This window comes from Dendrobates tinctorius, unplaced genomic scaffold (genome assembly GCF_039654945.1).
Source record: "Dendrobates tinctorius isolate UK_male_01 unplaced genomic scaffold, ASM3965494v1 ptg000293l, whole genome shotgun sequence".
In the NCBI taxonomy this organism is placed as follows: Eukaryota; Metazoa; Chordata; class Amphibia; order Anura; family Dendrobatidae; genus Dendrobates; species Dendrobates tinctorius.
Window position 1 is genome coordinate 13195415 of NW_027361960.1, and position 12522 is coordinate 13207936.

Sequence of the window (12522 nt, forward strand, 5' to 3'; positions counted from 1 at the left end):
CCAACGGTGGGTGTCTTTTATTCTATTTTTGATCAAAAACAGTGTTACTAAGGTCCTGCAAAGCCTGCACATGTGGAAAGAGACATAGCAAATCAGATATACTATACTACATTTCTAACTGGAGGTATTTGCTAATATTATTATTATTACACCTACTACATATTTGGATAGAATCTTGGAGATCGGAATAACCCTTTAACACAATATTCCGCATGGTGAACTATACTGAAAAAAAAAAATAGGAATAGCTGTTTTCATGGATCATCCTGCCTTCCAGAAACTAATAAAGAAGTTGTAAGTAACCCAAATTGATACTGATTAACTATGACTTGTGCCCCACAAATATACAACCTTGTGTTAATTGTTAAAAAATAAAAATTGAAAACCAAGAAAAAAGCACACAACCCACCACAAAAGTTTAACCCCTTTACTCTCAAGGGTGGTTTGCATGTTAATGACCGGGCCAATTTTTACAATTCTGACCACTGTCGCTTTATGAGGTAATAACTCTGGAACGCTTCCATGGATCCTGGTGATTCTGACACTGTTTGCTCGTCACATATTGTACTTCATGTTAGTGGTAAAATTTCTTTGATATGACTTGCGTTTATTAGTGAAAAAATAACGGAAATTTGGTGAAAGTATTGAATTTCAGTTTTCCAACTTTGAATTTTTATGCCCTTAAAACCGAGAAATATGTCACACAAAATAGTTAATAAATAACATTTCCCACATGTCTACTTTACATCAGCATAATTTTGGAACCAAATTTTTTTTTAGGACGTTTCAAGGGTTAAAAGTTGACTAGCGTTTTCTCATTTTTACAACACCATTTTTTTTAGGGACCACATCACATTTGAAGTGACTTTGAGAGGTCTATATGATAGAAAATGCCTAAAAGTGACACCATTCTAAAAACTGCACCCCTCAAGGTGCTCAAAACCACATTTAAGAAGTTTATTAACCCTTCAGATGCTTTACAGGAATTTTTGGAATGATTAAAAAAAGATGAAAATTTTAACTTTTTTTCACAATTTTTTTTTTAAATTCAGATCCAATTTGTTTTATTTTACCAAGGGTAACAGGAGAAATTGGACCCCAAAAGTTGTTGTACAATTTGTCCTGAGTACGCTGATACCCCATATATACAGGTAAACCACTGTTTGGGCGCATGGCAGAGCTCGGAAGGAAAGGAGCACTATTTGACTTTTTCAACACAGAATTGGCTGAATTGAGATCAGACGCATGTTGCGTTTGGAGACCCCCTGATGTGACTAAACAGTGGAAACCCCCCAATTCTAACTCCAGCCCTAACCTCAACACACCCCTAGTCCTAACCCTAATTCCAACCCTAACCCTAATTCCAGCCCTAACCCTAATCCCAACCCTAACTTTAGCCCCAACCCTAACCCTAATGGGAAAATGGAAATAAATACATTATTTTAATTTTATTATTTTTCCCTAACTAAGGGGGTGATAAAGGGGGGTTTGATTTACTATTTATAGTGGGTTTTTATGTTTGGCAGCTGTCACACACTAAAAGACTCTTTTTATTGCAAAAAATAGTTTTGGCATCACCACGTTTTGAGAGCTATTATTTTTCCATATTTTGGCCCACAGAGTCATGTGAGGTCTTGTTTTTTGTGGGACAAGTTGACGTTTTTATTGGTTCCATTTTCGGGCACATGACATTTTTTGATCGCTTTTTATTCCGATTTTTGGGAGGCAGAATGAACAAGAACCAGCAATAAATTAATTTCTTTTTCTCCTTCGTCTCATTGGGGGACACAGGTACTGTGGGTGTATGCTACTGCCACCTGGAGGCTGACACCAAGTGAACAAAAAAAAGGTTAGCTCCTCCTCTGCCGCATAAACCCTCACCCCGATTGCGGGCGAAACCAGTTTTATGCTTAGTGTCCTTTGGAGGCACACAAGTCTGGTTTGCTCCAGACCTTTTTTTTTTTCCTTTTTTTTCTTTTTCCTATGATCGCCCCAAACCATCAACGGGCAAGCACGTGTTGAGTATCGCCTCCACGTATCCTCTCTCACACCGTGGGACATATCTGGGCCGTTTTCCCCAGACTTTTTTTTTTCTCTCTGTGAAGATAAGAGGGGGCAACGGACCCTATTGAAAGGGTCCGATTTCCCCAAACCATCAAAGGGCGAGCACGTGCGAGTGTCCCTCCACGTATCCTCTCCTGCGACGTGGGACATGATGCGGGACTTAGCCCTGGCCAACCCTAGGTATTGAAACCATGGGCTCTGCAAGGCGGCGGACGGTCCCTCTCCTCATCCCTGGAAGGAGGACGGAGCTAGGGTGTCTGCACCGTCCTGGATATCACCCCCCTTCCCTCTACCTGATCGGTGAAGTCGTCATGGATGGAAAGGTGTCAATTGCAATGGGGAGGGCCCTGCGGCAGCGTCCAGAGGGTTAACGTCATGCGGCAAGGTCAGGATGTCAGCAGAAAGCAGGCCCCTTCCCCCCCTCCCCCCGGCGCTGACGCCGTGTCCCGACGCTGGCTGCGCCCTTGGTATGCGGCGGCCTGCCCGCCGCTACCCCTCAGCGGGCGGACACTAAAGAAATCCAGGCCGCGGCATCGCCCTCCCATCGCGACGCCATTTTTGGCGTCCCGCCCTCTGTGACCTGGGCGGGCGCCAAATAAAGGGAGCCCCCGGCTTCACTCCAAGGTAGGCCGCAACCGGGAAAGGACGTCTCGGCCTACCCACAAGAGCACATGACGCAACAGGAGGCAGCGCAGAGAGGAGCAGCACGCGGGAGGAACACATGGGGGACACAGGACCGGGGTAAGTGTGACCCCGACCCTAGAGGCCACGCTACGTGTAATTAAGGGGTGCCCTCCTCCCACCCTCCAACAGATAGTATTGAGGCCTGGCAGACAGTATGGCCGGGAAGGGGAAGACGCACATGTTCCTTTACGCCGCATGCATCTCTTGTCGGGCCATGTTTCCGCGAGCGCAGAGCAACAAATTATGCGAAGCCTGCGACTCCGAACGCACCCAGGAGCCCTCCCCTGTGACCGAGCCCTGTTGTGAGTTCATTTTCCCCCTCACCGTTGATGTCTGATGAACTCCCGCTGCTGGTGAAGAGAGGTAGTGAAATTGATTGGGTTGAGAAGAACCTGTCATCTGAACAGGTGGAGCCTGATTGGACACCCGGAATCACTGAGTGGATATAAGGCAGCCGACTCCCTACAGAGGTGCTGGTGATCCTTCCTGCTCTGAGCTCTTGCAACCTGTTTAGTCCTGTCTACTGAAAGCTAAGTTTTTTGCTCTCTTATTTTTCCATGAGATTTTGTCTGTTTGCTTAGTGTTTTGTGTTCAGCCTTCCTTTGCTGGGACGGGCTGAGCTCCTTTTTTGTCTCTGATCAGTTTATCTCTTTGCTCTGTTTTCAGAATATACCTGAGTGCTGATATAGTGATTTTGAAATCTAGCGACTTCAGGGCCTTTTTCCCTATCAGACGGTTGGGACATTTTTGGTAGGGTTTCTTGCAGATTGCAGCCAGCATCTTTTCTGTCCTTTCCTATTTAGTTAGTTGGGCCCCATCGTTTGCTCAACCTGTCTTTCTGTCTGTGTTTGTGTTTTCATCTGCTTTTCACCGACAATACATGTTGGGGGCTGTCTATTGCTTTGGGGTCTGCTCTGAGGCAGTTTAGATTTCCCCTTTCTTTCTTTAGGCTTATTTAGTTCTCCGGCTGTGATCGAGGGGTCTAGGGCACCGTAGGAACTCCCCACGGCTACTGTTAGTTGTGGTGAATAGGATCAGGGGTCTGCAATCCGATAGCTACCAACCTCTCCGGTTCTCTGGACTTGGCTTGTATTTTTGTTTTTTCCTCCTTCGGTGACTCATTCATAACAGAGCCCAGTGATCCAGATCCCCCGGAATGAGCCCTATCACAGTCTATGTCATCACTTACAAAGGCGATCGAGTGCCTTCATGGCCCAGATAGGGGCAGAGATGGTGGCTCGCCTCTCTGGGAGGGGTCATCCACCTCACAAGAGCCTACGACCTGCAGGGGCCGCTGTCACTCCAGGCAGGCACAAAAGAAAAGAACCCACACGGCGTCTCTTGGCCCATCGAAGCTGTCAATCAGACTTTGGGGATTGAGGATGACGTCACCCTGACCTCAGGCCATAAGGTTTCCTTTAAGTGGGCTAAGCGGCCGCATAGAGTATTTTGTACTCACCCAGAGTTCGAGGACATAGTGCAGCGTCACAGAGAGTGGCCAGATAGGCATTTTTCGGGCCAGAAGACGCTCGAGGCAAGATATCCGGAGCTCTGTAGGAAATGGGCGGAATCCCCAACGGTAGATCCATCAGTGTCACGCTTGGCCTGTAAAACCCTGTTGTCCGTACCTAGTGGTTCTTCTATTAAGGACCCCACTGATCGGCTCATTGAGAGCTTGGCTCGCTCGGTATTTGAAGCTTCAGGATCAGCACTTTTTCCTTCGTTCTTGGCAACATGGGTAGCCAAGGCCATGATGTCATGGTCAGAATCATTGAACAAGGCATTGCAGGATAGGGACCTGCCTACGGAAGTATCAGAGATCGCGAGTCAGATCGCTATGGCTGGTGATTACTTAATCAATGCTTCCTTGGATGCGGCCAATTGCACAGCACTTGCAGCTGCAAACACAATTTCCATCAGGAGGGCCCTATGATTAAGGATGTGGTGGGCCGATTCGACTTCCCTGCCTTATCAAGGTGGCTGCCTATTCGGGGATAAGTTAGACCAGCTCATCTCCGATGCTACAGGAGGAAAAAGCACTTTCCTCCCGCAACAAAGGATCAAACCGCCATTTCGCCAGCCTCAGGCACGGTTTCGGGCCTTTCGCAACCCCAGGTGGATGGCAGTGGCCAGTTCCGTTGCTCCAACCAGGATAGGGATCGACAGGTCTCATATAGAACCAACCCGTTGGGGAGGATGCGTGCGCGCCAGGTCGAGGGGAACCAGGTCCCAGAAAGCCTCAGCTAAATGACTCGGAGCAATTTGTGGTCGACATCAGCAGAGTAGGAGGCCACCTGCTCCTGTTTCACCCCATCTGGGTCTCGGTGGCACACAGCTCATGGGTGACGGAACTGGTGTCCTCGGGGTACAAGATAGAGTTTGTCAGGTATCCCCCAAAACGATTCTTTCCCAGCTTCCCAAAGTGGAGACCCGGGCAAAGGCGTTGCTAGGAGCCGTCGAGTCACTCCAGCGCAACGGAGTGATTATTCCTGTGCCAGAACATGAGAAGGCTCAGGGGTTTTATTCCAATCTATTTGCGGTCCCCAAAAGGGACGGGACAGTAAGGGCGCTTCTGGACTTGAAGCTCCTGAACAAGTTCAAACATTTCCGAATGGAATCTCTCCGTTCAGCTATATCAGCCATGGAGCAAGGAGAATACTTGGCCTCTATCGACGTCCAGGATGCCTACCTGCACGTTCCCGTTTTTCCTCCGCATCAGAGGTTTCTATGTTTCGCAATCAATGGCCGACATTTCCAGTTTGCAGCACTACCCTTCGGGCTAGCCACCGCCCCCCAGAGTGTTCACAAAGGTAATGGCAATCGTCATGGCCATCTTACACTCTCGGGGCATAGTCGTCTTGCCATACTTAGACGACCTCTTGGTGAAGGGCCCCTCATTTCGGCCATTCGAGGAGAATGTCAGCATAACGCTCGATACCCTCTCCCGCTTAGGGTGGTTGGTCAACAGGAAAAAATCATCCCTTGTCCCAGCCCAGAGGATTTCTTTTTTTACGGATGATTTTCGACATCTCCCGAGGTTTGGTAATTCTCCCTCTGGACAAGGCTCTAGCGCTCCGGCAAGGAGTCCGGAAGCTTGTACAACCAGTCCCTCACACCATTCGGTTTGGGATGAGGGTACTAGGGAAGATGGTGGCAGCAATGGAAGCGATTCCGTTTGCCCAATTTCATCTTCGCCCCCTGCAGCACGCCCTCTTGTCATCTTGGGACAAGAACCCGTTCACGCTCGATCGTCGGTGCCGGTTGTCCTCTCAGGTCAGACAGTCTCTACAGTGGTGGACGATCAGTTCCTCCCTCCTTCAGGGGAAACCTTTCCCCCCAGACCAGTGGCTGGTGGTCAAAACCGACGACAGCCTCCTCGGCTGGGGAGCAGTTTTTCACCACCACACGACCCAGGGGCAATGGACGCAACAGGAGGCACGCCTCCCGATCAACTTGTTGGAAATACGAGTGGTCCGGCTGGCGCTGCAACATTTTCAGCACCTTCTAGCGGGATGCCCCGCCCGGATTCAATCGGACAGCGCCACGGCGATGGCATACGTAAATCATCAGGGGGCACCCGCAGCAGGGCAACCATGCACGAGGTGGGACATGTGCTTCACTGGGCCGAGAGGAACCATTCGGTAATATCGGTGGTCCACATCCCGGGCGTGGAAAATAGGGCGGCGGACTTCCTCAGCCGGCAGGGTGTCGTGTCCGGGGAATGGTCTCTGCACCCTGAAGTCTTCCAGCAAATTTGCAAACAGTGGGGAATGCCGGATGTAGATCTAATGGCATCCAGGGTGAACGCCAAGGTACCCGGGTTCGTCGCTCGGTCTCGGGATCCGCGGGCGATCGCCGTAGATGCGTTGGTTCTGCCATGAAACCAATTTTGCCTTCCATACTTGTTCCCCCCCGCTGCCACTACTTCCGAGGGTCATCAAGAACATCAAGACAGAAGGGGTTCCAGCGATTCTGCTGGTCCCAGACTGGCCCCGGCGGGCATGGTACGCAGATCTAGTGCAGCTGCTCGCCGACGTCCCATGGCGACTGCCAAAGCGCCCAGACCTACTGGCCCAGGGCCCGATCTTCCACCCGAACTCAGGGGCCCTGTGTTTGACGGCATGGCCGTTGAATCTTGGATTCTGACCCAGGCGGGGTTTGAGCGTGAGGTGGTCGCTACAATGGTTAGCGCCCGGAAGCCTACCTCTGCAAAAATTTACCATCACACCTGGAAGGTCTTCTTTGGTTGGTGTCGAGATCGCGGTTTTTCTCCACTGACATTTTCTATCCCCAACATCTTGGCTTTTCTCCAGTCGGGCTTAGACTCAGGGTTGGCCCCGAGCTCCCTTAGGAGACAGATATCGGCCTTGTCCATCCTCTTCCAGCGGAAAATCGCTACCAATATGCAGGTGAGGACTTTCATCCAGGGAGTCTCCCACTTGGTACCTCCCTGTAGGGCGCCACTGGATGCCTGGGACCTTAACCTGGTCCTAAGTGTGCTCCAGGAAGCTCCATTTGAACCTCTTCAAGACATTTCCTTGTCGTACCTTTCCTGGAAGGTGGTATTCCTTGTAGCCATAACTTCCATTAGGCGAGTCTCGGAGTTGGCGGCCCTATCCTGCTGAGCACCGTTTCTCACCTTCTACAAGGATAAGGTGGTTCTCAGACCAGCTCCCCCCTTTCTGCCGAAGGTCGTTTCCTCATTCCACATTAATGAGGATATTATCTTGCCCTCGCTTTGTCCAGCGCCTGTATATCGTGTGGAAAAGGCTGTTCACACATTGAACCTGGTGAGAGCACTCAGGAGGTACGTGTTGCGGACAGCACCCTTTCGCCAGACGGACACGCTGTTCGTTCTACATGAGGGGCACAGGAAGGGACTCGCAGCCTCGAAATCGACCATAGCCAGGTCCGTCTAACTATTCAGGAAGCCTACCACACCAGGGGTGCACCGGTTCCAGCGGGGATCAGAGCACACTCTACTCGGGCAGTGGGCTCCTCTTGGGCGCTTCGGCACTAGGCTTCGACGGAGCAGGTGTGCAAAGCAGCAACCTGGTCCAGCCTGCACACGTTTACCAAACATTACAATGTCCATACTCAGGCTTCATCAGATGTGAGCCTGGGTAGAAGGATTCTCCAAGCAGCGGTGGCGCACCTTTAGACAGGAGGTGCATGTAGCTTGGATCGGTGAGTTAACTTCCCACCCAGGGACTGCTTTAGGACGTCCCACAGTACCTGTGTCCCCCAATGAGACAAAGGAGAAACATGGATTTTTGTGATAACTCACCGTAAAATACTTATCTCCGAGACGCTCATTGGGGGACACAGCATCCACCCTGATAGCCAGTTGGCTCTTGTTTATTTAAGTAATATGCATTTTTTGTTGATATTAGGGTGGTCCCTTTCCAGACATGTTATCTGCATTAAGGCTGATTTGTTTTGTGTTCTCCCACTGCTGTTGCACTAAACTGGTTTCCGCCCGCAATCGGGGCGAGGGTGTATGCGGCGGAGGAGAAGCTAACCTTTTTTTGTTCACTTAGTGTCAGCCTCCAGGTGGCAGTAGCATACACCCACAGTACCTGTGTCCCCACAGTACCTGTGTCCCCCAATGAGCGTCTCGGAGAAAAGGATTTTACAGTGAGTTATCACAAAAATCCATGTGTTTTTTTTTTTTTGGAGGGGGGGACGTTTATACTGTTCCGCGTGTGATAAAATTGATAAAGCAGCTTTATCCTTCAGGTCAGTACAATTACAGCGATACCTCAGTTATATCCTTTTTTTGTGTTTTGGCGCTTTTATACAATAAAAACTATTTTATATAAAAAATAATTATTTTTGCATCGCTTTATTCTGAGAGCTATAGCTTTATGTTTTCGCTGATGAAGCTGTATGACAGCTCGTTTTTTGCGGGACAAGATGACATTTTCTGCAGTACTACGTTTATTTATATCTGTCGTTTTGATCGTGTGTTATTACACTTTTTGTTCCTCGGTATGACGATAAAGCATTGTTTTTTTGGCTTTTTAATGGTTTTCACTAAAGGGGTTAACTAGTGGGACAGTTTTACAGGTCAGGTCATTACAGACGCGGCGATACCTAATATTTTTACTTTTATTGTTTAGATTTCTTTATATTCAAATATTGATTTAATGTTAGAATAAATATTGATTTTTATTTTTTAAAATATTTTTACAATTTAACAAATTTTTTTTTTTAATTTAATTCTTACTTTTACACCCTGTCCCACTATGGGACACTCATTTTGTGCAGGCTGATTGCTTCTATAGCATGCATATCTGCATGCTATAGAAGCTGTCAGCGCTGCAGCTTCTGTGCACTGACCTGACAGACTTCCTAAGATGCAGTGCGCATGACAGGAAGTCTCTCAGACCTGGAGACCCGGATGTGTTGTCCGGCACTTTCCGACCATTCTCAGAGTTACTCTACCTGCTTGGTCTTCCACTATAATATGGGTGGGCTTCAATAGGTTTTTCTATATCTATTATATTATGGTAGGAATGCTTTTGGTGTTTTCAAAGGTTTTAAATGTATGTGTACAGTTTTATGTATATCGCTTTTCCAATAAAATATTTGTATTTTTCGATACTTTGGTTGTGCGCAGACACAATGTAATGTGGTTCTGTTCTCCTATAATTACATTAGTGCCCAATTGCTTTGTACAATAAGACCTTCAGCTGTAAGAAATAAAAACAAAAAACATAATACAGCTTGTTGAAAGAAATAAGGGTTGCTTTTAGAATGCTATAATGAAAAAAAAAATTGCCAGCCCTTTACTTAATGTTCGAGCCAATTTTGACCTTAATGACCAAGCCAAATTTTACAATTCTGACCGGTGTCACTTTATAAGGATATCAAACCTATCCCATTGATTCTGAATTAGTTTTTTTTGTGACATATTGTACTTCATGATAGTGGTAAAACCTCTTTGATATATAACTTGTGTTTATTTGTGAAAAAAAGTAAATTTGGTGAAAATTTCGAAATTTTTGCATTTTTCAAATTTCTTAATTATGCCCTTAAATCAGAGAGATGTCTACACAAAATAGTTAAAAAAGAACATTTCCGACATGTCTACTTTACATCAGCACATTTTTTAAAACCAATTTTGTTTGTTAGGAAGTTATAAGTTTTTCCAACAAAATTTACAAAACCATTTTGTTTTTTACGGACCACCTCACATTTGAAGTGACTTTACGGGGTTATATATGACAGAAAATACCCCAAAGTGACACTATTCTAATAACTGTACCCTTCAAAGTGCTCAAAACCACATTCAAGAAGTTTATTAACCCCTTAGTTGCTTCACAGGAATTTTGAAATGTGGGGAAAAAAAATGAACATTTAACTTTTTTTTCACAAAAAATGCAACCCCTTTCTGAAATGACATACTGTATATACTCGCGTATAAGCCGAGATTTTCAGCCCATTTTTTTGGGCTGAAAGTCCCCCTCTCGGCTTATACGCTAGTCATATACAAGGTGTCGGCGGGGGAGGGGGAGCCGGGGTGTCAGAGACCATACTTGCCCCCTCCTGGCACGTCTCTGCAGCCCCTGCTTCTCCGTAGGTCTCCTGCACCTGTGTTCAGGGTTACGTGGTACCGCTCATTAAAGTCATGAATATGTGCATATTCTTGACTTTAATGAGTGTTACCACGTGACAGCTGAACGCAGGAAGAAGACGACCGAGGGAGAAGCTGACACCCGACACTAGATGCCAGCTGATTCTGACAGCTGACACCCGGCACAAGGTGCCAGGAGTGGTAACAGACTGCTCCCGGCACTTTAACCCCTGAAATGCAAGCGAAGACTAACACATTCCGGAAGCCGGCGGAGGGCTGACAGCCCCTCTCTTTGGATCGGAGACCCCGCGGTGTGATGTGGGGTCCCGATTGTTTCCATGGTGACAATATGTCGTCATGATGACATCCGGGTTACCAGACCTAGTAATCTTGCTGATCATGCGCAGTGCATGATCAGCAAGTCTCTCTGTCAGTGCAGAGATGCTTCATCTGCATGCTATAGAAGCGATCAGCCTGCAAAAAATGATTGTCCTTTAGTGAGACAAAGTAAAAAAGTAAACCAATTGTAAAAATATAAAAAAATCAAATAATAAACAATATATTCTATCACTAAATAGATATTTGAATAAAAAAAAATCTAAACCATAAAAGTACACATATTTGGTATCGCTGTGTTCGCAACGATCCGTCCTATAAAATTGTCCCACTAGTTAACCCCTTTAGTGAGCACCATAAAAAAAATATAAGCAAGGCAAAAAACAATGCTTTATCATCATACCGCCGAACAAGAATTGTAATAACACAAGATCAAAAAGACGGATATAAATAAACATTGTGACGTCATCTTGTCCCGCAAAAAACAAGCCACCGTACAGCTCCATCAGCACAAAAATAAAAAAAAGTTATAGCTCTCACAATAAAGTGATGCAAAAATAATTATTTTTTCTATAAAATAGTTTTTGTTTATGTTTTGGCACTTTTATACAATAAACGATATAAATGAGGTATAAACCCTTCCCCCCCCCCCCCCCCCAAAAAAAAAAAAAAAAAGAAAAAGAAATTTTTGTATTGACCTATAAAGGTATCTCTACCTAGCATCAGTTGGTTTCCCGTTTCTGACGGGGAGCCTCCAGTTCGGCGTACCTTGTCTCACCAAAGTGGTCCCTTGGGTAACAAAAGTTTCCTGAGTAGTAACCATGGATGCAAGCCCCACTGGGTAGGGGCTCACCTCTCACCTGGGCAACAAAGTTACTTAGGGGATCTGGAGGGGGCAAGAGCTCGAGGTGTCCCCAAACCAAAAAGAGCTACTGGCGGTGAATTATGCCCTAATAGATTTCCTGGATATCCCTGCAAGGTCATCATGTACGAATATTTTTGGACAATCAGGTGGTGGTCGCCTATCTAAACCATCAGTGGGGAACCAGGTCATGAGCCCTGATGAACATAACATCTCAGATCTTTAGTTTGGCAGAAAGCAATCTCCTATCCCTGTCGACACTACATTCAGGGGATAGAGAATCACAAGGCAGACTTTTTGAGCCACACTCAGTTAAGACACTGTGAGTGGGAGCTGAAGGAGTCTGTTTTCAGTCAGATTTAAAAAGATGGGGTCTCCCGGTCATAGATCTCTTCGCCAATATAGACAATGCGAAGGTAGACCCCTTTTTGCTCCCTAGATGCCAGAGGGAACCTTCAGGCTCTGGACGTCTTTATGATCCCATCGAATCAGAGCCTGGCATATGTCTTTCCCTCGGTCGTCCTCATACCAGCGGTTCTAAGAAAGATCAGGGAGGACAGGGCAAGAGTAAAACTGATAGCCCCCTTTTGGCCATAAAGAACTTGGTTCTCCTGGCTGAGGATGATGTCTATCATTGATCCTTGGGTACCACCGGAAATACCGGACCTTCTTTCTCAGGGACCGAAGTTTCACCCTTAGGCAGCGAACCTGCATTTGACAGCATGGAATTTGAGAGGATGCTGTTGAGGGATAGAGGTTTTTCACGAAATTTTGTCTCCACCCTGCTCAAGAGTAGGAAAGTTGTCACCACTAGAGCCCTTCGATAAAACCTGGAGGAAATTCTTATCCTCCTCAGGGGTGAGAATCCAAGATGGAGTAGCTATTATGACAGTCCTGGAATTTCTGTAGAAAGGGTTGGAGCGAAGCTTAGCGTCCAGCACCTTAAAAGTTCAGGTAGCAGCTATGGGGGCCTTATATAATCAGGACATTGCAGGCA

The 12522-nt window shown here is 46.7% G+C and overlaps 1 protein-coding gene across 5 annotated transcripts in view; it reads left to right on the forward strand.

Moving 5' to 3' along the window:
- Positions 1-12522, forward strand: part of TBCE (tubulin folding cofactor E) — a 133614-nt gene that overhangs the window by 18704 nt on the left and 102388 nt on the right. The window lies entirely within an intron of this gene.